This window comes from Nomascus leucogenys, chromosome 12 (genome assembly GCF_006542625.1).
Source record: "Nomascus leucogenys isolate Asia chromosome 12, Asia_NLE_v1, whole genome shotgun sequence".
Classification (NCBI taxonomy): Eukaryota; Metazoa; Chordata; class Mammalia; order Primates; family Hylobatidae; genus Nomascus; species Nomascus leucogenys.
Window position 1 is genome coordinate 48,251,817 of NC_044392.1, and position 20,092 is coordinate 48,271,908.

The 20,092-nt window shown below is 43.5% G+C and overlaps 1 long non-coding RNA gene across 1 annotated transcript; it reads left to right on the top strand.

Annotated features, from left to right (window-relative positions):
* The first annotated feature begins 1,674 nt into the window (after positions 1–1,674).
* Positions 1,675–17,079, top strand: LOC115837528. Its single transcript, XR_004032541.1, has 2 exons — positions 1,675–1,899; positions 15,319–17,079. It is a non-coding gene; the product is annotated as an uncharacterized LOC115837528 (long non-coding RNA).
* The last annotated feature ends 3,013 nt before the right edge of the window (positions 17,080–20,092 follow it).

The following is a 20,092-nucleotide window of genomic DNA, read 5'->3' on the forward strand; positions in this document are numbered from 1 at the left end:
TGCTATGACTACAGAGAGGACCAAGTTCTCCTTCCTATCCTCAACAGCTCTTACTGTTCTCATTCTGTCTGTCTCCTCTGAATTCTGAGGGCATAAGTGAGGTATTGTACCATCCATCATCCCTTCATTAGATGCTTCCTTGTCTAATTGTTCTTTATAATCTTGGGTGAGACCCAGAGCCCTGTGCTGTGTGTCTGTATCTTCATAGTGTCCACCACATTATGAGCAAACAAGAGAAGGTGCTTAATAGGGGTGCATTGATGCATGGTGCATGATGGATAAATGGATGGATGGATGGATGAATAGATGAGACATGAAAGGCATAGAAAGAGGTATGACGGAAGAAGAAGAGCACACCCGTCTGGGAAGTAATGGTAAAAGTTTTGGTTTTTAACTTTGCATTCTCCAGTGTCTGTAACATATGTTGGGATAATCTAGATTTTTAGTTTATATTATTGTCTTCTCTGGCTTCCTTTGAGTACTTCTGCTGGTTATCAGTGACTTCCCTGGTGCCCAGAGGCATGAAAAGGGAGGCAGGTATAGGAGGAGATTCTAATATATCAATCTGTGGACTATTTTGTAAGAGAGGGGTCTAGTGGAGAAACTTGGGAGTGGGTATTTGAAATAGCAGAAACCAGAAGTTTGGATTCCCTGTGGGTCTGCATTATTTGGTCACTTCAATCCCCCAGGAATTTAGAGAATTGAAAGCAGGATGGCAGTGGGGGGAAATTGCTCAAGACAATCCCCGAACAGAAATAATGGGAGCTGATATTTTGATCAAATATTTACTGTCGGGTGTGTGTGTTGGGTATGCAGTGTTTACATAGACTGTCTCCTAATTATGCATTTGACTAGCTTGAAGAAACTTTGGCTTTTTCTTTTACCTATGGGAGAATTTTTAAGGCGTCATCTCAACTCGTTTCAGCCCTTAGAGTGTGCTCTCTGAGTTAGAATTTACCTCCCTCAATCCTTTTCCTCTACTGCATAGGTCTTTTCGGCAGGCTCTCTTGCTCTGTCTGGGCCTAGCACAATGGCTTTTCCTTGCACATGTTCTCTGGGTGGGCACTGTCTCCCCCTGGTTCTTTTTTGCATCTTCATTTTCTGTGAATGTGGTGTGCGTCTGTGTTGCAGAAGTCCCCACCTCTTTTCCTGGTAGGAGCCTTGTAAATGTCTGGCATCTCAGAAGGCTCCTCCCCGTGCCTTCTCCTGCACCTGCATCCCACACGTGGCTCTGCTTGAGCTTTGGGTTGGGGGCAGGGTAAAAAATCTGCAGAAATGCGGTGGGGCGCGGTGATTCACGCCTGTAATCCCAGCACTTTGGGAGGCTGAGGCAGGCAGATCAGGAGGTCAGGAGATCAAGACCATCCTGGCTAACACAGTGAAACCCCGTCTCTACTAAAAATACAAAAAAATTAGCGTGGTGGCAGGCGCCTGTAGTCCCAGCTACTTGGGAGGCTGAGGCAGGAGAATGGCGTGAACCCAGGAGGCGGAGCTTGCAGTGAGCCGAGATCGCGTCACTGCACTCCAGCCTGGGCGACAGAGCAAGACTCCGTCAAAAAAAAAAAAAAAAAAAAAATCTGCAGAAATGCTACATTTTCAAACAACAAAATCATCAGACCAAGACATTCATGCCAGAGGAATTCTATTTTGATTGTTTGAAAACAGGAGCTGAGGGGAAGCGTGGTAGGAGAAGATGTCTGGGCATGCTGCTCATGCTTCCAGCAGGGCAATGTAGATGTAAGTCAGGAAAGATGATTAGATAGTTTAGAACTAGATCCTTGTCTGAGATGGAAACTGCAGCTGCTAATTAAGAAGAGTAGAGCTCGAGGAAGCCGCCAGCCGCCAGCCTGGTGCTGCCTCTCCCGCAAGTGTGAAGTGTGGCTGCATACAGAAGCACTGGTGAGCAGGGCTTTGCTTGGCCTGTGGAGTGTAAGATGCTGGCCCAGAAGGAACTTCATGCTCTGTTTTTCCTGGGGGTTCGCCTCTGATCACATGCCCAGGGCTTACTTCTGCTTGGACGTCTGGCACTGCTGAGGGGGTGGGCGCTTGGGGGCACAGGGCTCCTGGCACTTGGGTGGGGGCTGGCAAGGCTGCTTGGTTTGCTGGGGTGGGGGGCAGTGCTGCTGAGGTGGAGGGCAGCACTGCTGGGGTGGGGGGCAGCACTGCTGGGGGGCAGCACTGCTGGGGAGGGGGCAGCACTGTTGAGGCGGGGGGCAGCCCTGCTGGGGTGGGGGGCAGCGCTGCTGGGGTGCGGGGCAGCACTGCTGCGGGGGAGCACACTGCTTCTGCTTCTGCTGAGACATTCTGGGCTGGACTTGCAACTGGAAACAGAAAGACACAGAAATGAGGAACACTTGAGCCATAGAGAGACCCTAAGCCCAGGTGAACCGCCTGCCACGTTCCTGTCCTGCTCTGCTTTTACCTTGCCCTGATCCCTTCACAGATTTAAGAGGAGTGTGTGTGTGTGCACGCACGTGTGTGTGTGCATGCGTAAACTTTAAGTGTTTACAAGCTCTTTCAACTCTTTTCAAGACAAACAAAGAAAGATGGAAGGAAGGAAAGATAGGAAAGGAGGAAGGGGGGGAAAACAGAAATGTTAGGAGGGGAAGAAAAGAAAGAAAAACATAAAAAAAGAGAAGAAAAGGGAGAGAGGAAAAGAAAGAGGAAGAATGAGAGCAAACTGTTGTATCCTGTTATAGCAAAACCTGTGGCATCCGGAATAAATTGCCTAGGATCTGAGTTCTGGCTAAATCATTTATTAACTATATGATTTTGAGCAACTAACTAAGGTTTTCCATACTTACCTCTCTTAGAGTTGGTGCAAAAATTAAATGAGTGTATAAAAATACATACTTAAAAATAAGCATGCATACATAAACGCATGTGTAGGTATGTATGTACCGACACACACATGCAGAGTAGTAGCACATAATGAACACTATGTAAGAGTTGTAATTTGTTAGGTAAATTCATAAACAATTTAAAAGGAGCATCTTAACCACTCTCTAAAGGAGTTTATAAAGAGAAAACTCTAGAGATAGATGAAATGGACTATCTAGCTTGCCTCTTTCAATTACAGTTGAGCAAAGCAAACCTCAGAGGGAAGGAATGGCTTCAAAGCCACTCGGCGCAGATGGTGGGAAAAGAGGTCTCCTGATTCCCAGAGCAGAGCCTTCCATGGTGCCACATCATCTTGTCCCTGCTGCCCTTTGCTCCATGGACATCCACACCTCTGCTGTTCCAAGGGAGTGTGTTCTCTTTCCTCCTTGCCTTCTCTTTTCTTTGAAAGGACAGCCCTTCCAGTTGCTCTGCCCAGAGCTGATCTCTCCTCTCCTACTAATTCCCTCTTAGCACCTGACAAGATGCAACACCCACACCATGCCAGCAGCATCATTGAGATACTGACCCTCTTGTAGACAACCCCCTTCTCCCTGCTTAGCCCAGCCTCCCACACTACTCTGCTGGATAACTTGCTGGACCCAAGATAGGTTTGTCACAAATGATATGGAAAAAAGAGGTGCCCCAAAAGAGCCATCCTTTCTGACCACCACCCAGAGAATCAGCCCAGTTCATAGTTGGTTAGGGATGCAGGCAAGGCAAGGCTGCTATAAGAGGTACTACCTTCCCAGACTTACCAAGGTTCACCAGCGACTGGAGCAGATAGGTGTGGAGGGGTTTGGGATGCTCTGAGCCTGTCTACCTTTTATATACCTCTCATCCCTGCCTGAGGCCATGAGGTGACCCAGGATTGGGGTGTCCTAATTAGTCCCTAGTCACAATAGGATCCACCTATCCTTCCTCAAATTTTAAGTTTTACTCACCCCCAGGGCTGGCATGGCGGAATTTGGAGATGACAGTGTCTTCACCCTCCCCTTGCCTCACCTCCCCATCATTTTACGAGGACTGGCTTCCTTGGATTTCCAAACCCACTCATGACTTTTGATTTAGATCCCTGGCATCTAGGATGGTCCCAAGCAAGCATTCCGACCATGCTGGGTGTGGGGGTGTGAGGGCAGTGTTTCACGATGTTCTGGTTGGCAGAGAGGAGGGGATGGGACGGGCAGCTTATGCGGGTAACATAAGAAAACATCTGAGGCGGCAAATGGCTCTCTTGGAAACCCACCACACTCAGCAAAGTTGTGACTTTGACTTAACCTAGGCTCAGAGTCACATTCAGCTTGGACTGGTGGGAAGACAAGAGGCTTTCGTGTTTTACCTATTGTTATTTATACAAGAAATGGCAGCTGCCACTCTCTGTCTGCTCTGCTATTGGGAAAATCATTAGGCCCAATTCAGGGAAACTGGGTGGTTACAGTAGATAGAGCTTATCTCTAAATCTCCCTACATATATCACATATACATATGACTCCAGAGTTCCCAGGGAAATGATTATCATAAGGTGGAGGGGGTGGGGGAAGCTAAGAAGCATTGCATTAGAGTGAGCTCATGGAGGAGTCACAGTGGCTGGGTTCTGGGTTCTGAGCTCCTGGGGCCCCAGTGCTGGCTCTTCCTCCTAACTTCTGTTAGAAGTTCCAGGACAAAGAAGGGTGGCACGGGATACAGACTTGGATGCTTCCCATACCTGGCAAAGGATGGAGCTCATCTTTAAAAAATTCCCAAGTGGTGCTCAGACTGAGGCTCTGCCTTTTACCAGTTGGGTGACCTTGGGAACCAGATGTTTTTGCACTTCAATTTTCTCACCTGCTAAAGAGGGTAACAGCACCATTCTCCATGTCAGTTGTAAGGATTAAAATGGACAACTTATTTAAAGTATGTGCAAGTGTTTGGCACAAAATGAATGGTCGACAGTCGTTGGGTGCTCCATGGAGATGGGCTTTGAATACTAGGGCAAGACACACTCTTAGAAATATGGAATAGGAAGTTGAAAAAAGTTGAAGGCAAGTAGTGGCACTTGCCACCCAGTGTCATAAGCTCTTGGTTGAAAGAGACAGGAGGAATAAGTTCAAGGAATCCACTGGACGTCATGTTGACTATGGTTAATAACAATATGTGACATGAAAATTGCTAAATGAGTAGATTTTAAGTGTTTTCGCCACACAAAAATGATACATATGTGAGGTAATACATGTATTAAATAACTTGGTTTACCCATCCCACAATATATTCATATATCAAAACATCACGTTGTACACTGTACATATATATAATTTTTACTTTTCCCTTAAAAATACATTAAAAAGGACTTTGAGTGATAGAAATGGAAATAGGCAAGCTAGTCCTAAGGATGGCACATTTTAAATCTCAGCCATGAAATTTAGCCATGGTTCTACTATTTAACAAAAGCCTTAGAACATCCCAAGACCTTGGGGAGTCATGCTGCAACACTAGAAGACACAGGTGTGGAAACCAATGTTCTCTCTCTTAAACCATGGTCCTGACTCTCTGGGATCACAGGCTGCGCATGGGCTAGTAACTAAGGAGGGCCAGAGGAGTCCAGCCCTTTCCAGGAGGAGAATCCCTTTAAGCTGGTATCACTCAGACAGAAGCAACCCCTGAAAGCCTGAGAGAGGGATTTCAGCTCAGGTCCCTAATAGCAGAGAAGAAAGACTATGTGGAGTGGTTATCCTGGGCTAACCATTTATTCATTAAGATGCAATTGTTCCGTGCGCCAGGCACTATGTCCATGCTGGGGACGCAGGGGGAAGCAAGGATGGCCAGGCCCTTCCTGTTTTCAAGGCAACAGGACAGAGGAAAGCCTGGTTTGGCAAGTCTGTCCTTGTGAATCAGGCCTTTGTAGATGGGAAGGGGCACTAAAACTGTGTCACGTCCTCTTAGCTTCTTACTTCCAACTCTTACAGATACTTTTCAATTGTTAGGTTTGTATTAGCCAAAGAAATCAAACCCAAATGTCACTGGAACGATGCCTACATGGCTGAAGAAAGTGTGAACATCAGCTAATTTGTGGGGCTTGGGGTGTTAAATCCTATTAATTATTTTTTTTGCATGTGCCCCAACCACCTAGGACAGGTTTTTTTGTGTTTGTGTGTGTGTGTGGTGGAGTCAGCTACCTCAAGAATGTATAACACAGAACTGCTTCTGCCACCAGAGAAGAGAAAATTAATGGGTAATCTAGAAGCCACTAATAAACCCAATTACTTATCCTAGATTTTGGAATGGTATTAACCACTGACCTTCATTAGCATTACTCTCTGTCTTTCTCTTTCTCCAGTCCTGACTCTCTCTCACACACACACACATGCATGCACATTTACACATAAACACAGGGGTCTTTCCTATACTCTGGCCCCAGGTATTTATGGGGGCATAAGGCCAACATGCAGTAAAGTTGATGAGATGGAAGGTGGTATCTTCTGCCAATTTTTTTTTTTTTTTGAGACAGAGTCTCACTCTGTTGCCCAGGCTGGAGTTCAGTGGCACGATCTCAGCTCATTGCAACCTCTGCCTCCCGGGTTCAAGCAATTCTCCTGCCTCAGCCTCCCAAGTAGCTGGGATTACAGGCATGTGCCACCATGCCTGGCACACCCGGCTAATTTTTGCATTTTCAGTAGAGATGAGGATTCGCCATGTTGGCCAGGTTGGTCTTGAACTCCTGACCTCCAATGATATGCCTGCCTCGGCCTCACAAAGTGCTGAGATTATAGGCACAAGCCACCATGCCTGGCCTCTTCTGTCAATTTTCAAAACATATGAACATACCACCTACCATAGGTTCCTATCTGCCAGGAAATGACTTCCCATGTCTGCATTGCTCCCATATGGCTAAGGCACAACATGGCTCTTGAGGACATCATTTTCCTCTTCGTATTTTCTTAGGAGTTCATCTCCTCCTTATTTCACTTTCGTAAACATGAACTTGATGGTGAGGTGGCGGGGATGGAGGTGTATACTAGGGGCAGGGGTGGGTGGCCCTACCCACCAGGATGCTTCTGACTTGTGAATAGACACCCACTCGCTTGGCTTCTAGTTCTGGGCACCTGCAGCACATCTAACCTAAGAAAGACCAGGACCTATCTGGGCAGAGGGTAAGGGCAAGAGCTTAGCAGTGTTCCAGTCACTCAGCACATGTGCAGGAGGCAGACCCCACGCCAAGTCCTGTGGGGGATGGGGAGCTGTGTGACACATAGAGCCAACCCTCTCAGAGCTCATGATCTTCTTGGGGAAATAAGGCTAGCCCAGCTATGACAGAGGAGCTGGTGCTGGCAGCCAGCACTGTGAGTCAGGACCTGAGGGGTGATATGGAACAAGGGTGGTGAAGGAGCTCAGAGGAGAGGTCAGCCTCTGAGATGGGCCTGGTGTTGGCAGAAAGGCACTGGGGAAGACAGAAAAGGACCCTTATCTGTGGCCCCTTTGTGGGCAGAAACACTGACTTCATCTTTGTATCCTAGCACCTAGCAAAACTATGGTTCAGAATTGAAGCTAAATTGTTTTCTGTGAAAGTAATGAAAGAATGGTCTGAGAAACTGTTTGAGGGTAGAAATATGCTTTGTGTGTCTGGGAAAAAGAAGAGATCAACATGAGTGTAGTGGCTGAGCAGCGGTGATGAGCAGTGGGCAGTGGACATGAGACCAGACCCCAGCGAAGGCCTTGCACTCTAGACTAGCCAGGAGAGCTGAAATTGCAGGGTGGGAGGCTGGGTCCTGTTTCTAAACAGTGCAGAGGTGACCTTTAGGGTGGAATCTTCTACCAATGTTATAATGTATAGTATAATGTGTAGTTTCCAAAATTCTATTGATTATAATAGGGAGGTGGAAAGGCACTGGTGTATATTTAGAAGGCCTGGGTGTTCTAGCTTCTAGCTTAGCCAGTAATTGTGTGTTTTGGATGGTTGGTTTCCACTTTCCGGAGCTCAGGTTTTCTATTCTGTAAACAGAATCATCCCTAAGGTCTGTGCCAGGTTTGAGCAGACTATAATTTTCCCAAAGGAGGGATAAGACTGAAAGTATTCTGGGGACAGATTTGACAGTGGCACTCAGGGTGAGGTGGGGTAGGGGTGAGGATGCATGAGATAGAGGCAGGGAGACCAGTTGGGAGGGAAGAAATGATAGCGCCCTCACCTAGGATGGCAGCAATAGAAGTGGGGAGGGAAAACAGGCTTAAGAATGACTTGAAATGAGAAAACTCAGGACTGGAGGACTGAGAGGAGGGAAGGAAAGGGAAGGAGGAGGGAAGGAAAGGGAAGGAGGAGGCAAGGGGACCTCATGATTCTAAGTGACAAAAATGGGGCATACAGAGATTAGGCCTGAGAGGAGGAAAAAGAAAGACATTTGCTCACACACATTGTGTCTGACAGAGCAGAATACCCGGGAGAAGCAGCAGGGCAGCTGGAGAGGAGGGAGTGATGTCAGGGATGTCAGCTGCTGGGCACCAGATTTGTGCCAAGCACTAGAAAATAAATGACAGAAGCCTAAGCAAAGAAGCTTTAGGCCCCAGAAGGTCCAGTCCTCTGCCCTGGTAGCAGGTCTTGGTCAAGGACCACAGAGTGCCCTGAACTAACAGGTACCAGAGCTGGAAGGAGCCCAGTAATCAGGAAAAAACATTCCCAACTCTCAACCCAAGCACTGTGCCAACACCGGATGACATTCTTAACAAGCCACAGAGAAATGAGAAATATTTCTGCCCTCAGGGGTCCACGGTCTAGGGGACTTTCCTGTCTTCCCCAGTGCCTTGCTGCCAACACCAGCCCCATCTCAGAGGCTGACTTCTTCTCTGAGCAGTTGGTATAACGTTATTTTATAGCAGTTGGTATAAGATTAGTGGCTTTTATTTCTTTGGAAGGTCTTTTGTTTATTTTTTGATGCTATATTCTTTTCACAGTTACTAGTACTAAAATTACCTCTATTTTGTAAAGTGATGGTAGTTACAAAGGGCCTTTGCCCTTACTTGGCAAAATAAAGAGTTGTTCCTTATTGACTATTTTTTTTTAAATTTAGGTTTAGTGAAACCCAAACACCTAAGAACCACTAATGTGGTTTCTCAAGCCTAATCACTAACAAATATGGAAAAGGTGAATGAAAAAAGAGAAATGACTTACTTGAGGTCACATTTTATAAAATGCCATAGAGAGGGCTTGACCGAAACCCAAAACCAACCAACCAACCAAACAAATGAGGACTTTGGGTGATGTCAGAATCTCAGCTGGAAATTCTCCCCTCCTGGCACCCCTGTTCCTCAAAGCCAGGCCTTTGCGGTGGTGGCAGGACCAGACTTGTCATAGCAGCCACACCCCATCCCTCCCGACTCCTCCCAGACTCTCCAGGACACAGTGTGAAGCTCTGGTCCATCCCTCTCGGCCTGGGAGACATGCTGTGGCCTGCACGGTGACTTCACTGAGACAGAACCCAGTCCGGCTCATGCCTCCTCTGCCTTTGCCCAGCCTCTCAGATCCTGGAGGATTAACTCTTTCATATCACCCACTCTCTTACCGACTCCTAGGGAGCCTTTAGTCGTGGGTCAGGGGCAGTTCATCTCCACGGCCCCCGCAGCCACCTGGCTTTACTATGCCCAGACCCAGTGACTTGACCATCATGATAGAGGAGTACTGGGGTACTTTGATGCCCCAGCAGACCAAGACGTACCCTCATCCTTTATGGCCTCATGCTATGGAATGAAGTCCCTGAAGGACTGAAATTCTGCAGTTCTGCCTCCAGGAGGCTCCTGCTCTCTGTGGTGATCTCATTCATGCCCATGGTTCGAATTGCCACCTTTCCACGAAGGACCAGCAACTTTTTATCCCTAGATCCCTAGGCCGGGCCTCTACCTTGTCCTTCAGATCCACCATATATCCAGTTGCTGCCTCAATATCTCCGTTTAGGGCACAATGAGGTTTTGATCTATGTAAACATATATTATACCCCATAAATTAATAAATATGTGTATGTAATTATTTGTCAATTTAAAAATAAATACATTTATTTTAAAAACCTTCATCTAGCTGTTTCAAAGGCTTGTTGATTTCAGCATGTCCAGGACTGAACTTGTCATCCCTTCCCCTTGCTCTCACCACACCTACCATCCTCCTGGCATCCCTGGCAGCAACTGGGAACTACCTCTAACTACATCCACTTGCCAAGTCCCATTGGTCACTGCCCTGGCCTGTCCTGGCCTTCCCAGCTCTTGCCTTCACTGCTGAAGAGGTCCCTTGCCCATTCCCTTGTCTACAGTCTCTCTCTCTGCAAACTCTCTTCTACATAGAAGCCAAAATGATTGTTTTTAAAAGCAAATGTAAGATAATTTCTTGTTTTTAGGAAATATACACTGAAATATTTAGGGGCAAAGGGGCATCATATCTGCAATTTACTCTCAAAATGTTCAGGAAAAGAAAAGAAAACATATATATATATAATCTATATTACATGTGTTTGATATACACATGATATATACATGTATCTGTACATGTAAATTCATATACAGAGGAAGAGAGAGAGAAAGATCAACATTTAGGAGTCTGGCTGAATCTGTGTGAAAGGTGTTAAAGAATCTTTATATTAGTCTTGAAACTTTTCTCTAAGTCTGAAATGTCAACATAAAAATATTCAAATGTAAATGAGACCATGTCATTCTCCAACACAGAATCTCTCAAAGGCCCCTCATTTCCTCTACCTACAGAATAAAGTCTGGATTCTGTTAGGATATGGCTTGTCTTCCTCTCCTGCCTGATCTTAGCACTCCCCGGTTCAGGTTTTACACCCCATCAATAAGGACCTGCTTGTCATTCCCAGAAGGTAGCCTGAATTCTTTGCTCACATATTCTTGCTGCTGGACATCCCTGAAAGCCCACCTGGGCCTTGCTGGCCACTGGATGAGAAGCCAGAGGATGCAAACATAGAATGGTCGAAGGAGCTAGATGAGCTTCCAGTTTCTCCAAAACCTTTTCCTTCTATGGTTGTTTCCCTTTTTGTTATGGGTGGCTCCCCTATCCCTGGAATACAGACACAAGGGTTTCTGAGGAGAAGCCTATGATTCTAAATGGAAAAAGACAGGTGCAGAGAACATAAGGAGTGTCTTTGGTGACATTAGCTCTCCCAATAAGACCACTGGCCCTTTGGTTTTATCTCTTGTCACTCAAAGGACAGGATAGTCATCATCTAATCTGGCCCTGCTCCCCTCCCGATTTCCTTAAAAGAAATAACTTAACCTCCAGTGAGTCTCCTTTGAAGAGGGAGCATTAAGCCCTTAGACTTCAGTGCATCAGGTTAGTTTAAGCTGGAGGCCAAAGGCATTTGAGAGCTTGTACTTGTGAGTGTCCAGGGTGGGGAGCAGGAGTAAGAGTCAGATGAGCTGCAACTGCCTTCTTCTTCTAGGACTCCACCCTTCACCCCAGCTCTGGGGCTGCCAACTAGTTACTTATCTTAAAAAGCATTTATGAGACATCTCCTCCTCCAATCAAGACGACATTCTGCTGAGCTCCAGTGACAGAGGAGGAAGGATATTCACTGGCCTGAAAAGAGTCACAGTCATAGATAAGTCCAAAATGATAGCACATATCGATCTATAGGATGTCCTATAGATGTCCTATAGGGCATCTTCTTGTATATTCTCCGACCTGGGAGAGACCAGTTGAGCTCAGGTCTCTGTTTCCTCAGAAACATTCGGGAGGACCACATACCTTCTGCTACATTTAGGTCTGATGACCTGAAATGCATCCTTACAATGTTAAAATGTAGTCTTGCTTCCTGGTTCTTGAGAAAACTAAAGAGAAACGCATGAAATAAGCAATTTGAAATATAATTCCATTTTGGGCAGTAAATAATCAGACATAAGAGCTGGGGTTTCGTCTCTCATAGGCATGAAACAAGACAATGCTACAAAGCATGGGAGAGAGGATCCCAGGTGTGGGTCCCAGGAGCCTTTGGTCCCACTATCCATGGCTCCTGGCCTCTGGCTAACTTCTCTCTGCTCTTAGCAGTGAAACTGGGGCTGAGTAGAAGGAGGCAGTGGTGGCTCCCTCCGTTTCCTCCTCCTTTTCCATGCACACCCTTCAGCCAGGATAATACAGGCAAGTGGGTGTGTGGAACCCAGACAAGCAGGTATCATGCTTGCTTCCAGGAAGAGAGATTAGGCTCTGTGTCTGGAATTCTGGGTCATACCAAGGTTCTGTGAGGGTGGGTCTCTCTATAGTCAGCTACATACTTACACACACACACACACACACACACACACACACACACACACACTCAGTTTGTCCCCACTACTATCTTCTATGTAGGGGGCTTTCTTCGTGCGCCGTGTCCTTTGCTAGGCACTGGGGGAATAAATAAAATGCACCTCCTGGGTATTTGTTGAGCACCTACCATGTATCTAAGCACAGAATCAGGTGCCATGGCAAATGGAAGCCATGTAAAAAGATTCTGTCCTCAAGCTGCTGGAATCTAGCTGAATAAAATGAAAGCAAGCCAATGGGGAAGCTCATTTTTTATGGAAATATAGAATTCTAGGTTTCTATTGAGAATCACACTGTAGACAGACAAATAATACTCTCTGAGAAGAGGAAGAGACCTCAAAAATCTGCTCACAAAAGAATGGAATTCTGGGAAGTTGGAGTGAATGAACTGGGGATAGCCAGGGCTGCACCCACAAATTGTTCTGTTTTCTTCCATCATCACGGTAGGTCCAGGAAGAAGAGAGTAGAGCTGACCTCTGGCTGAGGACCTCAGGCTGAGGACCTTAAGGAGGTCGATAAGAAAGCCTGACTAGTGATGGGAGCAGCTGGGGAGGTCATCTGGATATGGTCTAGGGTGGGAAGGATGTGAGTGGAGGAAACCTCACAGGCTGGAACAGGGCTGTGGTTGGAGTTTCCCAGAGGCAGCAGAGACTAGAGCGATAGACAAAGAGCAAACAGGAGTACTGTCTGGCCAGGAGGTCAAAGATAAGTTAAGAAACATGTTAGTGCTCTTGGAAATGAAATGTAGATGCCAGAAGAAAGGGTGGGAGCATAATGAGATGTCAGCTACCTCCATTTTAAATGAACAGCTTCTGATATTCTGAGTTTCTCACAGATCCAAAAAGAAAAAAAAATATTGAAACACAAAATCAAACAGCATCTTCTCCATAAAGCTTTTCTCATCTGCAAGGAATGTATCTGCCTAGAGACTCTCTCACTTCCATAGCCTTTCCCAGATCTACTGGGATATGTAGAATATTCTTGGTTCTTGAGACATTTGGGTATATGATTTGTTAACCCCAGTAGTGTTAAACCCTTGAGGAGAGACCACAAATGTCCTCCCCAAGACTAACACAGAGCCAGGCTCAAACAAGATCCCAGAAATGTTCCAGAAGTCAAAGTCATGCTGATCTCAATGAATGAGACCAGCGGCTGAGGGGAATTTTGCTTTTGGGAAGGTGAAACAGTAATTTCAACAGTAGCAAGCTCAAACTAATATGGGGCTAAACATGATCAATATTTGTTGAATGAATGGTCCATATAGAAGGTTATGGGAGGCTGGGGTGAGGGAGATAGTCATATAGGCAACAGCTTCTTTACTCTCTATCCCAGAAGAGGTGCACACATCCACACACACACACACACACACACACACACCTCATACTATGCACACACACATCACACACACGTGCGACAAACACATATGCAAAACACACACACACACACACACACACCAGCCTCCTCACATGCATACTTACAGGCTTGGGTGTGTGAAGACTTTTCTGTGTTTACAGCTAAGTCTGTTTCTCTTCAAGGAAGGGTATAAATAGAATGCTACCTTCATGACTCAAGTCCTGGATTTGCCTCTCTGGGCTCCTCCTTTTGTTGTGTGGCTACTCAAGAACTTGTTCTCATAGCTGGCCCATGGGTCTATGCAGGGGTGTGGTCTTGAATGCCAACAACATAGAATGGCTATTTGCATCGTAAGTCCACTTCAGGACTGTGGGAAAGGAGTGATATGGAAACAGGGCTCAGCTAGATGTACTTCAAAAAATCAATTCACTCAACGAGTAGTGAGACCTGCTATGTTTCAGGCACTGAACTATGCACTGAAAATTCAGAGATACATAAGACTTAAGTTTTTGTTCTATAAGTCAGAATCTAAAGTAGATAACAGACTAAGCAAATGATTTCAATCATATATAGTAAATGCTATGATAGGGTAATTTAGAGGTTGTTATAGCAGGTAAGGGATATAAACCAGCTAGGTGACATTACCAAAGGCTTCCTAGAGGGGGTAACTCCTGCTAAGTCTTGTCTCCTCAATGGTGACATGGTGAGTTGAAGTCAAGGACACCCTCCCTTTTTCCCTAAGTGTTCCTTGATTTGGGGGACGACTTTACCCAACCCTCTGCCTCAGGAAAGTCTTTTCTTTCCACATGTTCATCTCCATCCCTACCTAATGCTCTAGCAAACCATTCTATGATTTCATCATCATCCAAAAGAGGCTGAGAATTTGGCATCTGTGGGGAGTGCCCAGAAATTGGCCTAAGGCACTGACTGATTTCTAGGCTCATAAACTGCAGGATGGGGCCTGGTCCTCTTGCTACATCTCAAAGGTCTGTGTGAGGCCAGTCAGGTGGGGAGAAGTGAGAGCTACAAGCACACACGACATGTGGAAAACTCAGTTCACAGAGAGTTGGGTATTAGTCAGAAGCAAATACTGACTGAGTGCCTACCATGCACTGGCCACTTTCTTTTTTCTTTCATTGAGGTAAGATTCCTTAACACGAGATCTATCCTTTTAACAATTTTTCAAGTACACAATGTACTATTGTTAACCACAGACATTATGCTGTACAGTAGATTTCTAGCACTTGTTCGTCTTGCATAATTGAAACTTTATACCTGTTAAGCAGCAACTCCTTATTTCCCCCACCCCAGCTCCTAGCAACCACCATTCTGCTCTTTGTTTCTATTGCTTCTATGAGCTTGACTATTTTAGATACTTTATATAAGTGGAGTCATGCAGTATTTGCCCTTCTGTGATTGGCTTATTTCACTTATAATGTCTTCAAGGTTCCTCTATGTTATAACATATTACAGGATTTCCTTCTTTTTAAAAGACTAAATAATATTCTATTGTATGTTTATGCCACATTTTCTTTATCCATTCATCTACTGATGGAGATTTTAGGTTGTTCCCACATTTGGCTATTGTGAGTAATGCCACAATGCACATGGGAGTGCAGACATCTCTTTGAGATCTTGACTTAAATTCTTGTCTATAAGCCCAGAAGGGGGATTGCTAGATCATATGGTGGTTCTATTTTTAATTTTTTGGGGAATCTTCATATTGTTTTATACAGTGGCTGCACCATTTTACATTTTTACCAATGGTGTACAAGGGTTTCAATTTTTCTGCATTCTTGTCAAAGCTTATCTTTTTTTTTTAGAAATAATTGATTAGAAAGAGAAAGAGATTAAAAATGTCATAAATGAGGAAATAATTGGAGAAAATCGTTGTGAAGAAGTATGAATGGATGGCAACACAAATGGAGTAAGACTTAAAGAGATATAGGCATACCAAATTCTGACATGATTTTTGTGAGTTGTGAAGATTTAAAGAAATCTGTTTGAATAACAATTTTTGAGGCTACCTATAAATTTGTGTTCATTACTTCCACTAAAAAAGGTTCTTTTGATTATTCTTTGATCATTGAAATGTTTTATATTTTATTTAATTTACAGCAATAAAAATAACTCTTGAGAAGGAATAAATGTGAACCTATGGAGATAATTATTTAGTAATGTTTGAAATATATGTTTTAGAACATTTCAGTGCACTTATTGATGAGTATAAGAATATTATGAAAACAGAAAAATAGTGAGCCTTTTAAGAGTTCACACGAGTATTTTATATAATTGGTACTCTACATTCAAGGAGAGCTTGAATGCAGAAATTAAAGAAGCATATGCTCATTTGAAAAGAGACAAATCTAGTACTGTAATTAAAGCTTGTGCCTTATAACACAATAAAAATATCCAGAAGGATTTTATCCTTAATTGTGACATGAAATGATTTCTAACCTTTATTTTTTAATTCAGAAAAAAAGGAGGAAGCATGGGTTCTTCTTTGCTATATGAAATCAAAGTAACTTTACAAATCTGAAGTGCTTAGTTATCTAAAATCATATCATGGAAGGATTATATATATATATATTTTTTGATTGTTTTATGTATGCAACTTTTTAAAGATCAGAGTGACCTGGGCAAGAAACCAGTGCTATCAGCCAGTATTGCATTTTGTTTACATGTAATAGAAATCCAACTAAACAAGGATTTTATTTTCACCATGTTACAGAAAGTTAGGATATAGGAAGTCCTTCCTTGTAGTTGCTCAAGGAAATCATGAAGGACCAAGTTTATTCTAGCTTCCTGCTCTGCCACCTTTAGCAAGTGGACAGTCCCCCTACCTCTCATAGGCAATGAACTTCTTCATATCCAAGCATGTGCTTAGGGCAGAAAAAAGGGATTGGTGAGAACAAAAATCACATGCCAGTGAAGTCTGTTCATTTTATATTAGGAAATAATAGCTCCTGCAAATGTCTTACTTGATAGACTTCTACCACTGGAACTGCCTCACGTGACTACCACTAGATAGAATGGAATCTGGTTTGATGAATATTTTTAAGTGGACACATTTACTTCCTAAACAAAACCAATATTCTATTAATAAAAAAGAAAGGAAGAAAGATTCTTGTAAGGCAGCTAATATTTCTGTCACACAGAGAAAAACAAATTGATAATGCAGTACAAGGTTGATATTTTAAGGTAGAGATTTTTAGCTTGAGCATTTAGCATCCATTTGTTCTTTTAATATAAATGTCAAACAAAATATAAAAATCGTATGTATAATTACCAAAAACTATTTAAAAGTAAATTTATAATTCACTCAAAAGAGTAATATAGATTAAATAATTTTTGTAAAATTTAATGTGCTTTTGCTTTCAAAAAATACAAAAGATAAAAAAAGAATATGCAGTTAAACAGTCTAAATGAAAAAACCATGAAAGTGTCAAAAGTAAGATTATGGCTTATGAAAATTACATGTTTACGTTTATGGATGTGACCTGAATGTAAATGTAAGTAAATTGTAAATGCATTATAAATGAACGTAAAAACCAAAATAAAGTTGTTTATTGACAAGATTGATTCAAAAAAAATAAAAAAAAGAAAATAACAGGTGCTAGGTGATATTTCGTGGTGGTTTTGATTTGCATTTTTCTGATGATTATTAATGTTGAGCATCTTTTTGTATACCTATAGGCCATTTGCATGTCTACTCAGGTTCTTTACCAATTTTTAAATAAAGTTATTATTATTTTTGCTATTGAGTTGTAAGAGTTCCTGATATATTTTTGATATTAACCCCTTACAGATATATTGTTTGCAAATATTTTTTTCTCATTCTGTAAGCTGCCTTTTCTCTGTTGATTGTTTCCTTTGCTGTGCTTAAGTTTTTTAATTTGATGAAATACATAAAGCACACAAAAAATAAATGGAAAGACATCTGTGTTCATGGATTGTAAGATAATATTGTTAAAATGTTCATACTGCACAAAGCAATCTACAGATTCGTTGCAATACCTATCAAGATCCCAATGGCATTTTTTACAGATATAGGAAAAATAGTCCTAAAATTTATATGGAATCACAAAAGACCCCAACTAGCCAACACAATCCTTGGAAAAAAGAACAAAGCTGGAGGCATCACACTTCCTGGCTTCAAAATACATGACAAAGCTGTTGTAATTAAAAGTGTGTTACTGGCATAAAAACAGACCTATATATCAATGAAACAGAATGGAGGGCTGAGAAATAAACCCACACATCTATGGTCAACCAATCTTCAACAAGTTTGTCAAGAATCTATGATGGGGAAAGAATAGTCTCTTCAATAAATATTATTGGGAGAGTTGGATATCCACATGGAGAAGAATGAAACTGGGCCCTTATCTTATACCATACACAAATATAAACTCAAAATAGATTAAGGATTTATATGTAAGATGTGAACGAGTAAAACTCCTGAAAGAAAACATAGGGGAACGCTTCATGACATTGGTCTTTGAAATTATTTTTTGGATATGACACCAAAAACACAAGCGACAAAAGTGAAAATAGACAAATGGAACTACATCATATTGAGCACTTTGTAGGCACAGAGAACACGAGGTACATGTTATAAAACCCGCATGGTCTTTTTTCCCTCAGAGCTTACATCCTGGTGGGGAAACACAGATGATAAGCACATACATGATCAAGTAACAAAAAACGAAATAACATAATTTCAGATGAGTAATGAGGGCTATGAAGAAACTACGATGTGGTAATGTTTAACTAGGATGGTCAACAAGGACTCTGTGAGACAAAGACACAGAAGCAGGGCCTGAATGATGGGAAGATGGTCACACAAAGGTCTGAGGACAGAGGCAGAGGAAGAGCAAGTGGAAAGGCCCTAAGACAGGCAGGTCTTGGTGTGTTCAGCGAGGACTGTATGACTACAGCAGGGTGATGAAGAGCAGGGACTTCCGAAAGCCAAGCAGGGACCACTCCCCCAGGGTATGGGGGCTGTGGAGGGATCTGAGCTTGTAGTGACTTGATCTGAGTTTTGTTTGAGAAATGTCGCTCTGATTGCTCCTGGAAGTTAGGCTGAACCAAGGCAATTTTTGAGGCTCCTGTCTTCTCCCTTACCTGGGATCCTTATCAGAACCCAGCCAGGGGAGCAGGATGCATATGTATATTATAAATGTTTATTCTAAACTCAGTCAAGAAGAGACCAGTGTTTAGTAAGGTAGCTATGATCTACTTACTGATGACAAATGCAGATCTCTTTGCCATGTATTGTACATCATGGTTTTTCTGGAAAAGTGCATCAATTTAAAAAGTATGTTTTCGTCCATCTAAGCACATTCAACTCTGTCAGACCACAGATGCCCATGTGAGGTCCAGAGGAGAGGGTCACTGTAGCCACATGGCCTCTTGCCAGAGGAGTTTCTCCTGATGCCTGTCTCCCTAGCAGTGCTTCTGCCTCAGACCAGCCCTACAGAATTTTAACATGAACCTCATCCTGTTCTCCCACTGCTGCCCCTCAGAGTTCTTGAACAATCTGGTGCTGCCCTGCTGTCCAGTAAGAGTAAGCATGAGGCTGGCAGGATCTGTCTTTCCACAAGGGCTGGACATCATCCACTTACTTGATTTTCACCTCCCTTATGCCTATGGCAAAAGAATTATGGAAGGACATAGTGGATCCAAAATAGTATCAAGGTCAGCCTGAGTCTCTATTTTATCTCCCTTGGCTTCCTGAGCTCCAACAAACTAAACCATTCATTCCAATCACACCCACAGTGTCCCTCCAACCCCATTTAGGCCTAAGTCAGTTAGTTCCCTCTGGGGCCCTGCTCCATCGTCTTTTGGTGTTCACCCCCCAGTACCTATTCTTCAAAGCCCAGTTCATATAACATCTCCTTCAGAAAGGTGCATGAGCATACCCTAAGCCTCTGTGGGATTTCCCACCTCAGTGCCCAAAGCATTGTATAGGCATAAGCTCTGGATTCAGACAACTGGATTTGAATTTCAGTGGCTAGCTGGGTGACCTTGACCAAGCAACTTGTCTGAACCTCAGTGTCCTTGTCTCTCAGATGAGGAGGATAATGGTACCAAATCATGGCATTGTTGCACCAGAAAGTTGAGATCATGCATGTAAAGCCTTTGACACTGACTGACGTGTGGCAACACTCAGTAAATGGGGCGCAGTTATTGTTAGTAAAGTCCTTTATGCATTTGTTTCATATCCTTGCTCTGTCTGAATCCTTCAGGGCACAAATTTCCTTATTCATCACCGTTTTCTTAGAGGTGTCTCACACAGACCCTGGATGCCCAAGCTTTGCATTTAGGAGCCTCCCTCAGGTGAAGCCCTTTTCTCTCGGTCCTGCAATTCTACATCACAGCTCTAGAGGGCAGCAAGAGATCACAGATACTTTGGAAGGCTGCCAGGCATCCTGAGTGCTCTTCCTCTTGGCTAGCTTTTACCAGTGGTGAGCCATCCATTATAGCTTCTTGCTCAAACTGTATTTTTATTCCTTTGTGCTAGGAACATTCCAAAAACAACAAGCCAAAGCCTATCATTGTAGCCCTTTGGGGCAACCTCTTCACTTCCCCACAGAC